The sequence below is a fragment of the Myxocyprinus asiaticus genome, chromosome 36 (assembly GCF_019703515.2).
Source record: "Myxocyprinus asiaticus isolate MX2 ecotype Aquarium Trade chromosome 36, UBuf_Myxa_2, whole genome shotgun sequence".
NCBI classification, from domain to species: Eukaryota; Metazoa; Chordata; class Actinopteri; order Cypriniformes; family Catostomidae; genus Myxocyprinus; species Myxocyprinus asiaticus.
Window position 1 is genome coordinate 20,162,486 of NC_059379.1, and position 15,903 is coordinate 20,178,388.

At 37.0% G+C, this 15,903-nt stretch overlaps 1 protein-coding gene across 2 annotated transcripts in view; it reads left to right on the plus strand.

Moving 5' to 3' along the window:
* Positions 1–15,903, plus strand: part of LOC127427462 (MAGUK p55 subfamily member 7-like) — a 184,925-nt gene continuing 169,022 nt past the window's right edge. Inside the window, exon 1 of one of the 2 annotated variants that reach the window (XM_051675088.1) lies at positions 1–56. The gene's annotated coding sequence lies outside the window, so the exon portion shown is untranslated. Of the gene's footprint in view, positions 193–15,903 lie in introns of both variants that reach the window. The other variant, XM_051675087.1, reaches the window with a different exon arrangement.

Genomic DNA, 15,903 nt, shown 5'->3' on the forward strand with positions numbered 1-15,903 from the left:
GCAGATTGTACGAGGCGAAGAAAACACTTTGGACGTGAAGACCTACTTAAAATCTGGTATATTTTACTGATTCTTATTTTTTATATTTTAAAATCAAAGTGAAGACAAGTTTTTCTCGGTTGTGACGACTCAAGAGTCTCTTAAGAACCCAAAGGCGTCTTGACTGGACTTTCCAAACGATACACATCCCGAGTGAGTAAGAACTTACCTTCATGTACTACAGCAGAAACATCTACGCCATTCTTTACTAATAAAAACAAAATTAAGCACCCAAAATGTTTTACTTCTACATAGGGAAGTTTCAAAAGAATGTCTTCTTTTGAAACTCCAGTATTGACCCGGTTCATTGTTTTTGTGTGTGGGCTGCACTTGACAGCGCGAGCTCCCCTTGTCGTGTGCACCCGACCATTACCTTGAGCCAAACTGGACACATAACAACAGTATAACGAAGCTTAAAGTAGTCTTCTAGCTCTGATATGGGGAGCCGAATAGCTTTATTTCAGCAGGAGCGTGTAGACGCGGAGCTTGACACTGACATCACCGGGTGGGTTAGTTCAGAGCAACAGGGTAAGCTCATCATTCACCAGTAGTGCTCAGCTGCTGGGGTTGGCTTGACATGCTCGATGAAATATCATAAAGTCAATTTGTTTTCAAGAAGATTAGACGGTTTATTTCATTTCGCTCAGTGCTGCTACTTCAGAATTGACAAAGTGAAGCCTTGTGCTGTTCACTGTCACTTTACAACGTAGACAGTACACTATACATTATGCGCAATCTGCTGTTTCGAAATGAACATAGTAATACAAATCAAAGTTAAAGGCACGGTCTGGATGGTATGTTTGCCAGTTCATCACTCTTCAATGTTCAATGTTGAGCATATTGTTGCCTTTGATATAAAGCTGCACATTTGACAGCTTACAAGCATCCTGCATCTGCATTGAACTGGCTCTGAAAGTCTGTATTAACATAATGTAAATAAACTAACTTGTGTGAGTGGGAAAGCAGAAATGATCCCATGTAAAAAAAACAAAAAGAAAAGGCTACTGTGTTTTGGCAAGTTTTCACAACGTAGCCTTGAGTCTAAGATTGGTCCACCCCCCTGAAATCTACCTTAGCAACAAGCAGTTATAGTTGATCAATAAAAATAAAGAAATAGGGACGTCCCTAGCAACTAGGCCAATTTGGTTGCTTAGGAGACCTGGCTGGAATCACTCAGCACGCCCTGGATTCGAACTCGCAACTCCAGGGGTGGTAGTCAGCGTCTTTACTCGCTGAGCTACCCAGGCCTCCCACTAATTGTTGTTTTTTCACTGTTCTGATTCATCAGTGCTTTTTTACTCATACTGTGATAAAAAAACAAAACAGATATTCAGATATTTATCAGTAAAGTGAATGGCCGCGTTGAACATCTAGTGAGGCACAAATGGCATGATGGAGGAGGTGGGAGCAGGTGTGCTGGCCAACAAGGATCTTGCACCTCCCTAGGAGGGTTAGAGCAATCAATACCCACCTACACACACACACACACAGGCTACTCCAAACAGCTAAATAGCATCTGTCAGACCTTTTTCCACTGCATGAAAATGATTATCATATTAAGGGTTTACATTAAGAAAAGACCTCTCATAGGCTGTCATCCAAGAGGCACGGAGTGTCATACAATAGGATTCAGGATGAGCTTCTTATATGTGTCACATACATGACTTAACTGTGAAAGAGAAGGCGAGTATCACTCCAGATGGCAGCACTTTCTTAATGGAAAAAAGTGAGAAGTCTGACATAACCTTGGTTGGATTTGCTGTCTTTTTCTTTTGATAATCATATCAAAATAATTGTGTGATGAATCTATTTTATTAGCCAGAGCAATTGTGATATTGTAAACTGATAAAGTATTCAGGTAATGAAATGAATATGAATGCACCACAACTTTTGTTCAAATAGGTTCAACTTCTGAGAGTTTTCTCAGTCCTGTTGGCAGGCGGGAAACGAAGGAGTCAGTGGTTTGTTTGAGACCTGCTATCTGCTGTGTGAGATATCGCTGCTCAGAAGTGCCCTGTCTGCACTCTTTCTGACTCCCCTTTTCTTGACCTCTTTACACTCTCACTTGTCATCTCACAGTGTCAGAGGCTGCCGTTGCGCTACATGTCCTGATCGTTCACTCATCTGATGGCTGTAACCTTTAAGTTAGTAATTAAATACTAGAGACGGAACACAGTGCCTTGTAGTGTTGAGTTTGAGTCCACCTTAGTCAAGTCAGAGTAAAGTCAGAATCAGTAAAAAAAAAAATGTATCCCCTTTTCTCCCAATTTGTAATGCCCAATTCCCACTACTTAGTAGGTCCTCGTGGTAGCGCGGTTACTCACCTCAATCCAGGTGGTGGAGGATAAGTCTCAGATGCCTCCACTTCTGAGACCGTCAATCCACGCATCTTATCACGTGGCTCGTTGTGCATGACACCACGGAGACTCACAGCATGTGGAGGCTCATGCTACTCTCCATGATCCACGCACAATTTACCACGCACCCCACTGAGAGCGAGAACCACTAATCGCGACCACGAGGAGGTTACCCCATGTGACTGTACCCTCCCTAGCAACTGGGCCAATTTGGTTGCTTAGGAGACCTGGCTGGAGTCACTCGAACTCGCGACTCCAGGGGTGGTAGTCAGTGTCAATACTCGCTGAGCTACCCAGGCCCCCAAGTCAGAGTCTTTAAACAAACTCGGACTCAAGACCGAGTCATATCAGGCCGAGTCCGAATTAATCTGTTCATGAATCTGAATTAAAATTGTAACCGTAAACTCAACATCAATATTTTATGCTTATTTTAAACTTCACAGCTAAGAAAAACAGTTTGTCAATATAAATGTAACAAAAACATCTCTGTTGCCTTTCATATATACATTTTATGATTAGTATCCTGCTGAACAGACTTCAAAGTGGTTTCAGAATGAAAGCATATGCTTTAGGTGTATGAAGACAAAACCGTTCTTCAACACACTTCTTATTGCGTTCTGTTGACATTTAAATTATTTGTTGCTTTTTCCCCTCCACTCAAACATACACCAAAGAAAGTGAAAGCTGCTTTAGTCATTACAACCAGGGTTTTTATTATTTCGAATTTTAATTTAGTTTTTATTTCTACTTCATGTTCAATTTGTCAATTCAATTTAATTTAGTTGTATTTAAAATTATCCCTATCTAAAGAACTTATACATACTGAGATTTCTTTCTGAATCTTTCTTCTCTATCTGCCGACTGATTTGGGAAAATACATACTGAACAAAAGAGTCAACACAGTAGTAATTATCACTCACTGAGAAGTTCCGTCTCACGATTTGACTGCAAATGCTACATCTAAAAACACTGGAAAAGCCCACTGCTAATATTAGGGCCATGTCATCCCGGACATGATTTTCTAGTTAATTTGCGGGAAACCGCACAATGCAGGGCAGTTCTGCATGCTGCTTGTGTATCTAAATCCCTGATGCCTCTGTGCGTCTCGCAGCTGCTGCCCCAGAAGATAAAAAAAATAAAAATAATAATTGATATTTGCTTGAGCGGCAGCCACGTTGGTCTGCAATCAGTCTGAAATCTTTAAATACCAACCAAAGAAAATTTCTTTAACCGCAAAAACATGGAGAATAATAATTTTGAGTCATAAATTTAACAGAATTGTCCTTATGTAGGCTAAAAAAAGATTTGCATAAGTTACCGGTGGTTTACAATAAAAATCAAATACAAATTTAAATTAAAACATCATATACAACTAAATTCATCTCATAGTTTAGCTTAATACACAAACTCTGTCATCGAATAATACATTTATTTTATAGTCTATAATTAAATTATAAACAAAACATTCCACTGCCCAAAATATCCTAATATTTTATTGTGCATGGTTGAATGTTGTGAATGGTGGACAAATGCTGTAAAAGAATGTATTTTAAGCAGCTCATCAATGCTTTGAAAATAGTCAATCAATAATAAATAGGTGCTGTTTATCCGTTTAGAGTTGCTGTCTGCTTTAGTAATTACGCTTTTTTCCCCTGACGATTTAAAAAGTTACACAGTCAATTCATCAAGCTAATATGGACCAGTTCAAGCTGACCACAAGAGACTACAGAAGCCTACATGTGTAGATACATTATGCCTAAAAAGACTTAATATCCAATATTAATACTATTTTTATGTATTTTTAATTCTGTATGCTGTTTTTAGTAAACTGTAAGAGACATGACGTGGGTGACTTGACTTAATGAAGTTCTTGATTTTATGTTTTTAACTACGATGAAACAATGCGAGCACCATCTCGGCTGCACAAACGGCACATGCAATTTTACCAGTTCTCAGGTCCCGTGTCATGTGAAACTGCCTTGTTTAGTTTTTATTACATTGGATACATACCCATCTTTATGTTTTCGTCAAGCCAGCCACCTCGGTAGGCGATGTTATACAGTAGTCTCTGTAGTAACATTTAAGCGTATTGGTTGACTGATGAGTGTGCCTGTGCACATGCATATGTGTGTGTGTGTTTGCTTAAACACAGTGAAACAACTCTGGCTATGTCTATGACTTCAGGGGCTAATACAGCTACATGCAGACAGAGATGTGTTCATTAATTTCTGTTTTGTTATTTATTAATTTTTTTTCCATTGCATCACAAATGTCATGGACTCGGCTGGAGTCCCAAAGGCTCGAATCCGAGTTAAGTCTGTGTAAAAATGCATTAAAAATGCATAAAATCCATTAAAATTGGACTTGTGACTCAGACTCGAGTCCGAGTCCAAACTCGAGTACATCAACTCTAATAGCTTGTGTGTTTAACTTAAGTCTTCAGAGGGTAGTTAACATACCCTTTTCTGAGTCTAGAATGCACAAAGTTCCCTACATTAATTTGAATTCCTTGTATAATGTGTACTGATGGGACAGAATATTTTCTTTGTAGGTCCTGCTGGTGATATATAAAAGAAATATCCCCCCTTGATGTGGAGAAGAAGTCACCCACAGTTTGAGATGAAACAGGATTGATGTGCTTGTCAGTAATAGCCACTTTACCAGCTGGCTTTGATAGACTTGGTTACAGTTAGGGCTGCACCTAACGATTATTTTTCCGATTAGTCGATTAATCTAATGAGTAATTTGCCGATTATTCTAAAGATTTTTTATATTTATTACTTGATTAATATAACAATTAATTAACCCAAAATAAATATACAAAACTTGTCTCATTAATATTTCAATATTTTATTAAATCATCTTCTCTTAAACACAAACAAATGTACCAGAAACAAAGTGTGCACTGCAGGGCATTATTCTGCAACAAAAAACAGTGTTACTATGAATGCAAACTTTAATACAGTGAAAAGGATACTATTAGCATAACATAAATATATATATATATATATATATATATATATATATATATATATATAAATAAAAATTTCCAACATTCTTTTGAATGTCCATGTACTAAAATAAAATATTTGATGCCATGAGTGTACCTTCATTTACTATTACTATTATTTTGAATGGCCGTGGAAAATGAAGCAATGTGATAATTTTACCTGGTCACAAAAAGTAGTCTGTTAATTTACCTGATGAACTTTCACCTTTTGCTGACCCTTTATGCTTCGCAGAGCTAATGTGTGCTTCTAAATCACTTGCACCTTTATTAGCAACTGACACATAAGTGCCGGCTTTACATGTCATACATTCTGCTTCCCACGGATCTCGACCTGGACGAAAGCATGGGAATTTTTGTACAAATCTTCTGTAAATTTGCAATTTGTTAGGGCATTGTTTCCACTCAGCTGTCATTTGCTGCTACTGTCATGCAACTGTTTGATGCCGAACACAACAGCGCTTTGCGCGTTCACGGAGAGATTGACGGGCAGGAATTTGGCCAATAGTTGCCGCAAGCCTCTTATAATTGACCAATTGGTGTGCGAGAAGACGGGACTTACAAAGAGGGGTTAAAGCAATGCAAATATGCGTGCACACACAATGAAGTATTAGACCAGATGCACATCATAATGCAACTAAAGCCGAATCCCTGACATTTTCGCAAATTTAGAAATCCCGGCCGGATGCTTTTTTAAGGTACGAAAAAGAGGACATGTCCGGGAAAAAGAGGACATATGGTCACCCTACGTTAGCAGCGGTGCAGAAATGACTTTTAACATGGTGGCAATGAGGAAACATTTAGAAAATCAATTTAAAGTGACTACTAACAGAAACACGTGTTGTAATACTAATATGTCATGCTTGGGTGGGGACAAAAAGTAAACAGGACTTACGGTGCTGCCTTGCTGCCGTCTTGACAAAGCGCTCTGGGATGCTTTCGCTTCAAATGTTCGTTCATAGGCAGTTGTACTGCTGTGATGAGCCATTTCCAATTTGCATAGCTTACACAGCACCACATTGTCGGGTCTCTGGCTAAAATACTCCCACGCTTTAGATGATCGTAGGTGAGTTTTTTTTTAGCTGAAGCTTGGTCTTTGGGGGAATCCATACTTAAACCGGGCGCTGCCATTTTAATTACTCCATTGCGACGCGCCGACGCATGTTATGCAAATCGACGTATTTCTGTAATCGATTACGTCGATGAATCGTCCCAGCCCTAGTTACAGTGAGGCACTTACAATGGAAGTGAATGGCACCAATCAGTAAACGTTAAAATACTCACTGTATTACCATAAGTATAACCACAAGATGTAAATAATATGCATGTTAACATGATTTTAGTGTGATAAAATCACTTACTAACCTTGTGTAAAGTTATATCCAATTTTACAAATTTGTTGCCATGACAACATGACGCCATAAACCCTGTAATCCGGTAAAGAAAAATGTAAACAATTTACAGCTCAAATATTATGTTTTAACAGAAGAATTAATGTAAGTGCTTTTTAAAAATGATAAGCTTCACATTTCCGCCTTTAAACCTTTCAAAATTGGCCCCATTCCCTTCCATTGTAAGTGCCTCACTGTAACCTCGATGTTTGCTTTTTAAAGAAAAAGAAGGATGAGTCTAAATTATTTTTTTGGTAATTATCATAATGCAACAAATGCTGTCAATTAAGCTTAACTTGTAGTGAACCCGTAATATTCCTTTAATACAAACATGCACGCACTGTTATTGCTTTATCAACATAAATTGCGAAAAGGCTGTTCTGGGATTTATCAGGAAAAGAAACATTGAGGACTGAGAGACAAAATTCCACTGTTACTCCAGTTTATTTCTTGACAAAAGTCTACGAATAATCTGTTTGGCTATTGATGTGCCATCTAACTTTGCTATCTCTCATAGCTAACTACCTCTGGAGCTGTTTCTTCCTCATCTGGTGGTGGATTTCGCTCTCTCTTCTTGAAAAATTGGTCATTCACTTGTCCGAGTAAAAAAAAAAAGTTACTTGTCCGGAGAAAAAAAAAGACATTTAAGTTACATGCTCAAGTAACATGTCAAAGTTTCTGTTGTATGTTCCCTAAAATTACGACTGATGCCCAACCTAATAGTGTACTTATGCAATCAACTCAATTCTCTGCGACAGAAATGTAAACTGCACTGGGTAGGGGAGGAGGCTATTGTCATATGGTCATTATTTTATGTTACGTATGGTAGTCAAATAAAGATAAGCCTCCATTGCCACCATTAACAGCAGGGATGCTCATCTATGGAATGAGATCTACTTTTTCATCATGTTATTGCAGCAAGATCTACAATATACAATATTGGCTATACATTATCACAATAACAACATTTCAGTAGTTGGTAGTGAAATTTGACGATTCTCAACACCAGCTTTAATACCACAACAAATAATAACACTAACTAATATGTTAATTATAGAAGAATGGTTTCAAGTTCTTAAATATTCAGGACTAGTAAACAGTCAGTAATAAAATAACAATAAAAAACAATAAAAAAACTATTTCTATGAATAAAAATAGATTAAAAATAATAGAACAAAAAATACAAATTAAGAAAATTCAGTGCTTTTACAGCTTTAAAAGTTTTTAACAGCAGTAGGCTATCAAGTATTCAAGTAAACATTCAGAATGAAATGCAACATAAAACAACTACTGGTCTTCAATATATAATTATAATACATTAATACTTTTTAGAGCTACTAAAGTTACTCAGTCAAGAGCAGTGAGTGTTTTCTTGTTATGGTTGTTTGATTATTATAATGACACACAAGACAGCAGCAGGTCTATTAGCTTACATTTATACTTAAAATCTGACATGAATACAAATCCGCTTTTTTCTCTGCTGTTTAAGTTCACTTGAGACATCACTATCTGTGTTTACATGAATACCTCACCAAGACGGGCATTTTGGTGGAAATTTGAAATATATTTGACCATTCAGGTGCGCATTAGCACGAGCATTTTCGGAACACGCGCATGTTCAGCACACACACATACGCCGCTTGTCAATCAAACGGTGCAGCTGTTACTAGATCGCTAGTGAATTATAAAATTACAACAGACTGGAAGTGAAAGATGCTTTGCCGAAGGAACAGCGCAAAACACAACTTTAGAGATCTTTTATGTTATTATGAGAAGTGTAAAAATATTTTCAGTTCATTATGAAACTGTGGCGGACAACACAGTCTAGGTAATTATTGGGAAACACTGAAGGGTTGCATATTGGCACAGTGGATGCTGACAGGAGTCTTGGTAGTAGCAGTTTGTTTAGTCAGTTGCCGGGAAACCTAACTGCTGTATGTGTGTGGGTGCTGGGGTTGTGTATGCTGACAGTGGCAGAACAGGTGTCTTATGTCTGGGTCTTAGCTGCCCCAGTGTGTGGCCCTGCATTACTGGCATTCCTATGTTTTTGTTTCTGTAGTGTTTAGGCCAAAGCTGAGGGAGGAGAGGTCTTGGAATGTGATGTGAGGAACTTTGGGCTGTGGCAAACATTTAGCTTCAGCTTTAAACTGCAGCACATATCGTATTTATTTCATCATGCAAGGTGAGATTTACAGACAAACAAAAACTGACATCTCCAATCTGATGAGCAAACACCCTTCTTCTGTGTCACTAATAGTCAAAGTCACATTTAAGACAAGGCAGGTCACTTGAAGACAGTGTTCCGGATGCCTCCGGGCAACCTGTGGGAAGCTATTTTCTATGAATACAAACTACTGCTTCAATCTATTTGAATGGGGAAAGACTGAAGTTGGAAAAAAAAAAAGATTGGTCAAGGTATAAAAGCAAATAACATTTGATCAGCAATAAAATCTGACAACAATCTTATAATAAATTGTGCTTCTTTAGTTCTGATCATGCTTAAAAAAAGCTGGTCCAGCTATTGTGCATGTGCATTCTTGATGAAAACTGGCTATAAAAAATGTGATTGCCTTTTTAACTGTAAGCAGGGACTTCCATTCCTAGAGCCTCCATATTCATGGTTACTGTTTCTCCAATTCATAAGGATACCAGTGACTCTTCTAATAGTGCAACAGCTGTTTCACTCACATTTCACTCACCAGTAATTTTGTAGTTTAGTCGTTAAGTGTTCAGCAGCGATCCTTTCACAGCAGAGATCAGACTCTGCTGCTAAAGAAGCACTCTCAACAGATCTTAAAAAATGCTCCATACCACCTTCATTAACAAATGGCAAACTGAATGGGATCAGTGCACAACAAACAAACTACATGTAATCAACCCTATAGTGGGAAAAAGATATTTTACTTGAGCATTCGCTGGGACCAGATCATTTACACCCGCTGCAGAACAGGACATTCCAGACTTACACATACGTTTTTAATATCAGACGAAGATCCACCATTATGCACCTCATGACAAAGTCCACTGTCTCTGAAGCATATTTTGTTTGATTGTGCTGGTTTTATTTCTTTTAGGAAATTATTTTACATGGCAAACACTTTTGAAGAGATTTTTTAACAAAATCAACCCTGAATCAGTTTTAGAATTTTTATCGAAAATAAATTTTAAAAACCTTACATAGGTTTTTAATATCGTACCCAGAAATTCATTTTAACTTGTTTTTCACCATGAAAATAGCCATGGAAACTTGCATGGCGTTAAATTGCAAATTCACTCACTCACAGCAGAGATCCTTTCACAGCATGTTGAGAGTAAAAGTTGTTCTGTGTAATGTGAGTTCAAGACGAGATCCACGCAACCCATTTGTCATTGAATACTGTCTCTTTTAATACCCTTTCTTTACAGTCAGTTATTGATAAAAAAAAAAAAAGAAAAAAAAAAGCTTTTAAATCTAATCATGCATCACAAAGATGAGGTAAAGCCATTCAAGTCCTATCTAGTTAACACGCACTCAAAAAAGGCGTTGTTTACAGAAATGCAGACAGCACCGGATTTAGCACGTGTTCAACAAATCAGTGTAAATACTTGTAAATAGTACATATTATGTAATTTAACAATAAATATGTAACAAAAATAATATATGAAATATAATCTCTTATTTATTGATTGAATACATTTATTTGTTCATTTTTAAAAAGCCAAAATGTCACCAAAATGATGTAAAAGTAATAAAATATAATTAGTAAAATTGATATTTTCCTAATGTACCTAGTTAAAAGGTCCCCTGTATAATTAACAGCATTAGCAGTCTAATTTCTTTTATATGTAAGCAAACGGGACATTATAACTGAAATAAACCTTTATGAATTTAATTGAATCGTATCGAGAGCTTGAGAATTGGAATCAAATTGAATCGGAAAATCTGTATCAATACCCAGCCCTAATTACTAGATGTTATTATTGTTAGCTGTATAGCTACACTTTGTACTTTTAATCTTAGCTTCTTACCCACTAGAATCTCTTGCCAAAATAGTTTGTTCCTGTATTTGGTCAGCTTTTAGTTTAACTTTTGTTAGTTATTCATCACTTAGGAGTCAAGCCAAGGGCCTTACTAAAAGATACATTGTGAAAGGGGAACTCCGAAACTCTCAATTAATTCATGAATACTTGGTCAGTTTTGAACCTATATAACACAGTGTGTTATATAAAATATAACACAGTTTATTTTGGATTTTGGATTTTGTTGCATAATTCCCATAGTTCCATTTATGTTATTTCATAGTTTTGATGACTTTACTATTATTCTAAAATGTGATTAAAAAATTATAATAAAGTATGAGTAAGTGTTTCAAAACTTTTGACCGGTAGTGTAAATTCTATTGGACCTCCTGTAGATTGTATAGGCTTGGTCTTAAAGACACACCCACCTGCTGGCGATACCAATCAGAAGATGGAGACACAACCCATGTTTTTTGGAGGTGTGGTATGATCCAAGAATATTGGTTGAAGGTACAGAGTTTTGTGGGTGACATGTTGGGCACTCAAATTTCATTTTGCCCCAGACTCTGTATTTTGGGAGATGGGGCGGTCATAAAATTGGGGGATAAACATATAAAAAATTGGGTTTTGACCAGTGTTATGATTGGTAGGCAGGTTATTTTAAGGGGATGGAAGTCGAGCACCCTCATTCCCGGAGTGGTGTGCGGAGATGGGGATGGAGGGGTCAAGCAGAAGGATGGGGGTTAAGAATTTGTTTGATAGGAAATGGGGCAACTACTTAGTGTTTTTGGGGAGGGGCAGTGGAGAGAGTAGTTTAGTTTTAATTATACATTATTATTATTATTTTATAAATATAATATATATATATATATATATATATATATATATATATATATATATATATATATATATATATATATATATTTTTTTTTTTGTTTTTTTTTTTTTTTTCCTTTTGTTTTTTTTTGTGTGTGTATTACTACTGTGACCACAGGGGTGTTCGTTGGGGGTCAGGGTAGGATGGTTGATTGGGAGGGGTAATAGTGGGGGTTAAATGTGGTTCAATATATATACATTACCAGTCAAAAGTTTTGAAAAACTTACTCATTCTTTATTATTTAGTTTTTTTCACATTTTAGAATAAAAGTAAAGTCATCAAAACTATGGAATAATATAAATGGAACTATGGGAATTATGTTGTGACTAAACAAAATCCAAAATAAATCAAAACTGTGTTATATTTTAGCATCTTCAAAGTAGTCACCCTTTGCCTAGAATTTGCAGACATGTACTCTTGACATTTTCTCAACAAACTTCTTGAGTTATCACCCTGGGATGCTTTTTAAACAGTATTGAAGGAGTTCTCATCTATGTTGGGCACTTATTGGCTGCTTTTCTTTATTATTCAGTCCAAGTCATCAATTTCAAAAACGTTTTTTTATTTTTTTTTTAAATTAAATGTTAGTTTTATAATAAAATAAATTAATATGGTGGCACAGTTATATTTTTGTCTACAAAACTAATTTCAAACATTTAAGCATACGCCTTCGGATCAAAAGATTTTTAAGATCATGAGAAACATTTCAGTCAAGTGTTTCAAAACTTTTGACCGGTAGTGTATGTTGTTTTTTTCTTTGTGAGATGTCTATGAATCAAAAAAAATGTTAATTGAAAAAAATAAATAAATAAAAAGAAAATAGTGGCAGGAAGTAGACATGGAATTCAGCCCATGCACTTTGAACTTCTCTTCATATATGAGCCCATTTACTTCGGACCAGTCATGTCTCTGCCTCTTCAGCACTTCCTGTGAAAGTTAAGCCCAGTCAGGCTGTAAAGAAGGTGCTTTTTGAGACATGAAGTTTAGGTAACTAATACAACATTAAGCCTGTAAGCTCTGCTGAAGGATGGCACCACGTTGGATAAATGGAACTTCTTCATGTAAAGCCTCTGATAATGCGTTGGTCTATTCCATATCCAACCATGATCAGAGTCCTAGACTTGTTTCTGCTGAAAATCGATGTGTGTTTATGGCTCAATCATAAGGACTGCCTGATAGCCCGGGGCCACTATGAGAGTGATTCAGGCCAGTTGCTAGAGCTGTTACTTGCCTGATCAGGCCAGTGCTGCACTTATAATGTTAGTGCAAGCAGACAACAAGTGAGAGAGCACAAAAATTACACGGAGCAAACACAGTATATATATGAGTGAGCACATACTGGACACGGTGAGGCACAGTCGCATGAGTGCACATGAACGTGCAGATACCTAGCGTGCTCTTCTAGAACTGATCTTGCTCTGTTCCAAGTGTCTTTGACGCAACTATTACCGATGTGTTGAAAATTCCAGGAAAAAAAACCCCACTTCATGAATTTCGGAGCAGGATTGCACATAATTATCCCTGCACATTCCATGTTCACAGTGCGGAAAATTTCCATTTTTTGTTTTTGTTTTAACGTATTGGTGAAAATTAGTAATCTATACATAGGAACACAATAAATCAGTAGTTTCTTTCTATTGAACTGTAAATCCATGTCTGTCCGTGCATCTCTCTCATCATCTCCATGCAGCGTAGATGCTGATTAACGTGCGTGAGCACTCTTCCACACTGTGTAACACTGGCAGAGATGTCGCTGGTTGTATCCCGGTTTGTTTTATTGATGAAGAGTTTTCCTGTGGCTTGCTTCATGCATCATAACCACCTCTCTCCTCAGCGATGCTTTTAATAATTTAGTGATGCCATGATGAAGAATGTGGGAAAAAACTAAAATGACACCATGTTTCTTACTCTGCAGCCTGCATTTGTTTTTTTGAAATGAGAACTTAAGGATCAATCAACTCATTAGTAAAATATAAAGGCATGCTTAAATGCTTAAAGATGCACTGTCAGACGGTGAAGCAAGAGCTTTGATTTTTGTACTGTATCTTGTGACATTGAAAAAATCAAATCTAGGCTCATAGGCATAATGGATGTCTCTAGTCCTGTCTGACTTTCACCATACTCCGTCTGCTCCACTGCAACATTTAGCCTTATTCAGCTGAAGTTTTTTAGCGGCTCTCTTACTGGCTAGGCCTGCGCTCAATTCAGAATACTGCTGATAATACTGTCAACATTTCATATGTTGTCTTATTCTTCTCTTCCACGTCTGTGTCCCCACTGGTTCTTTTTACGTTCTTATTCTTAAGACATGCTGTCAGCATGTGTGTCTTACTTATTTTGTGTATTTGCCTGTATGTATGTGCAATTAGTGTGTGTGTTACTCTCTGCCCATTGGTAATCCCTCATAAGCAGCTGTCTGAAGTGGTTCTTGGCTGTAGCCTTGGCTCTTAAACAGTGGGCCTCACTCCAGACCCCCCACAATAGACCCCAGTTTTGAGTACAACAGTAGCCAAGACCCCAGGGTGGAAAGACTGCTACAGAGTCTGCTGTTGCCAGATTTCATTTTACACATAATAGATTGTGTGTGTATTTGTTTGCGAATTAGGCCTAATGAGCATGGAATCTGTGAGAGGAAGTGTGAGATTGTGGGTGTGTGTTACAGGATTTGTTAAGGTTTGTGAGTGTGGCCTTGGCATTTTGGGTCATTTATGTGGACATGCAATGGGGCACAGATGATGTGCCAGTGGCCAGTGATTGGCAATAAAGCAATTCAGTGTATGGTAATGGTTCATGTATCATAAGATAACTCTGAATGATGTCTCACATCAGTTCCATATGTAATTTAAAGGTGTAATGTCATTGCACAAAAAATTCAATCCCACAAACATAGGCTAAATATGTCCTCACACTGTGTTCATTCATTTAGATTTAGCAGCATTGTTTTAAAAGTGTCATTGTCAATAATGTATTACAACAATGCCAGTGTTCTAATAAGGATCAGTTTATTTGCTTAATTATCTGATTTGAAATGCAACCGCTGATTTACATTACTATTTTCTCATAATGTAAGGCAACAAGAAATATGTATGCTTACATATACAAATACTTAAAGCTACACTATGTAACTTTTTTTTTGTTAAAAAATAACAATGTTATTAATGAGAGTGCAACAAAAATCCATCTTACAAACCATGTCTTTACCCAAATACAGTTTGATAAACCTATAATTTATATTTTAGAGCTGTCTGGTCGGATTTCACGGGAAATTGCATACATACGTCATTTGCCCGTGCATGTTGACGTCATATCCGTACACAGAGAAAATAAGCTCTGGCTACTGCAGTGCGTGTATGGTGTGGGAGTAGCATGAAGCTGAAAGTTTGTTGTCACAACAAACAAGAAAAACTGACCATGGATCATTTAAAATGGCAAACCTCCGAGGAATCACCGATTGTAAAAACAAAGAAACCCCGAACAGAGCAGAGTCTACAAGCAAAAAGAGAAAGCGACAGAGTCCGTAATAAAACCCGAATCAGCTTTTCAGAGGTGGTGACAACTCCTAGATCTGAAAGGATTTAAAAGCGACCCAGAGATGGCTTTTTTCTTACACAACAGGTAAGATATTTTATTGGTATGGTTTATGTATAGTTGTGTAATCACGCACACACACACGTCTGAGTGAAATACAATAAATATACTTTAATCAGTGCAGAACTTTTCAATTGCTAGCACACGTGTGTATTTTTCTTTATAATGGCAATAATTTATATAAATAAATCCTTTAGTCCTAGGCTTGCCAAGGACATGTGAGTCTTTAAATTATGTTGACCACTGGTTGGTAACAATGACAATCTATAAATTAGTTACTACCATGGTCTATTTGGCCAGAGAATCCTGCAGTTATAAAAACTTTACAATGTTTGACCTTATCAGACTAGCAATCGTTATGTCTAATGTTACGAACGTTGCCTAACTTTTGTAAAGTCATTTATTTAAAAACATCGATGTTTCCAATAAGTCAAAACAACAGCATAAGATATGGCACTTACCTGCTCAGATGACATGTTTTTGGATATCAGTCTTTTCCTTTCTTTTGTTATTTATTTGTCCATTCGCTCTGATAAGATGTCCTGTATTCATGTGTACATCGGTGCCTCGAACTACATTCATCTGCACAGAGAAGCAGAGCCGAAGCACAACCAAAACAATGTTCTTCCACAAGACGCATGCAGT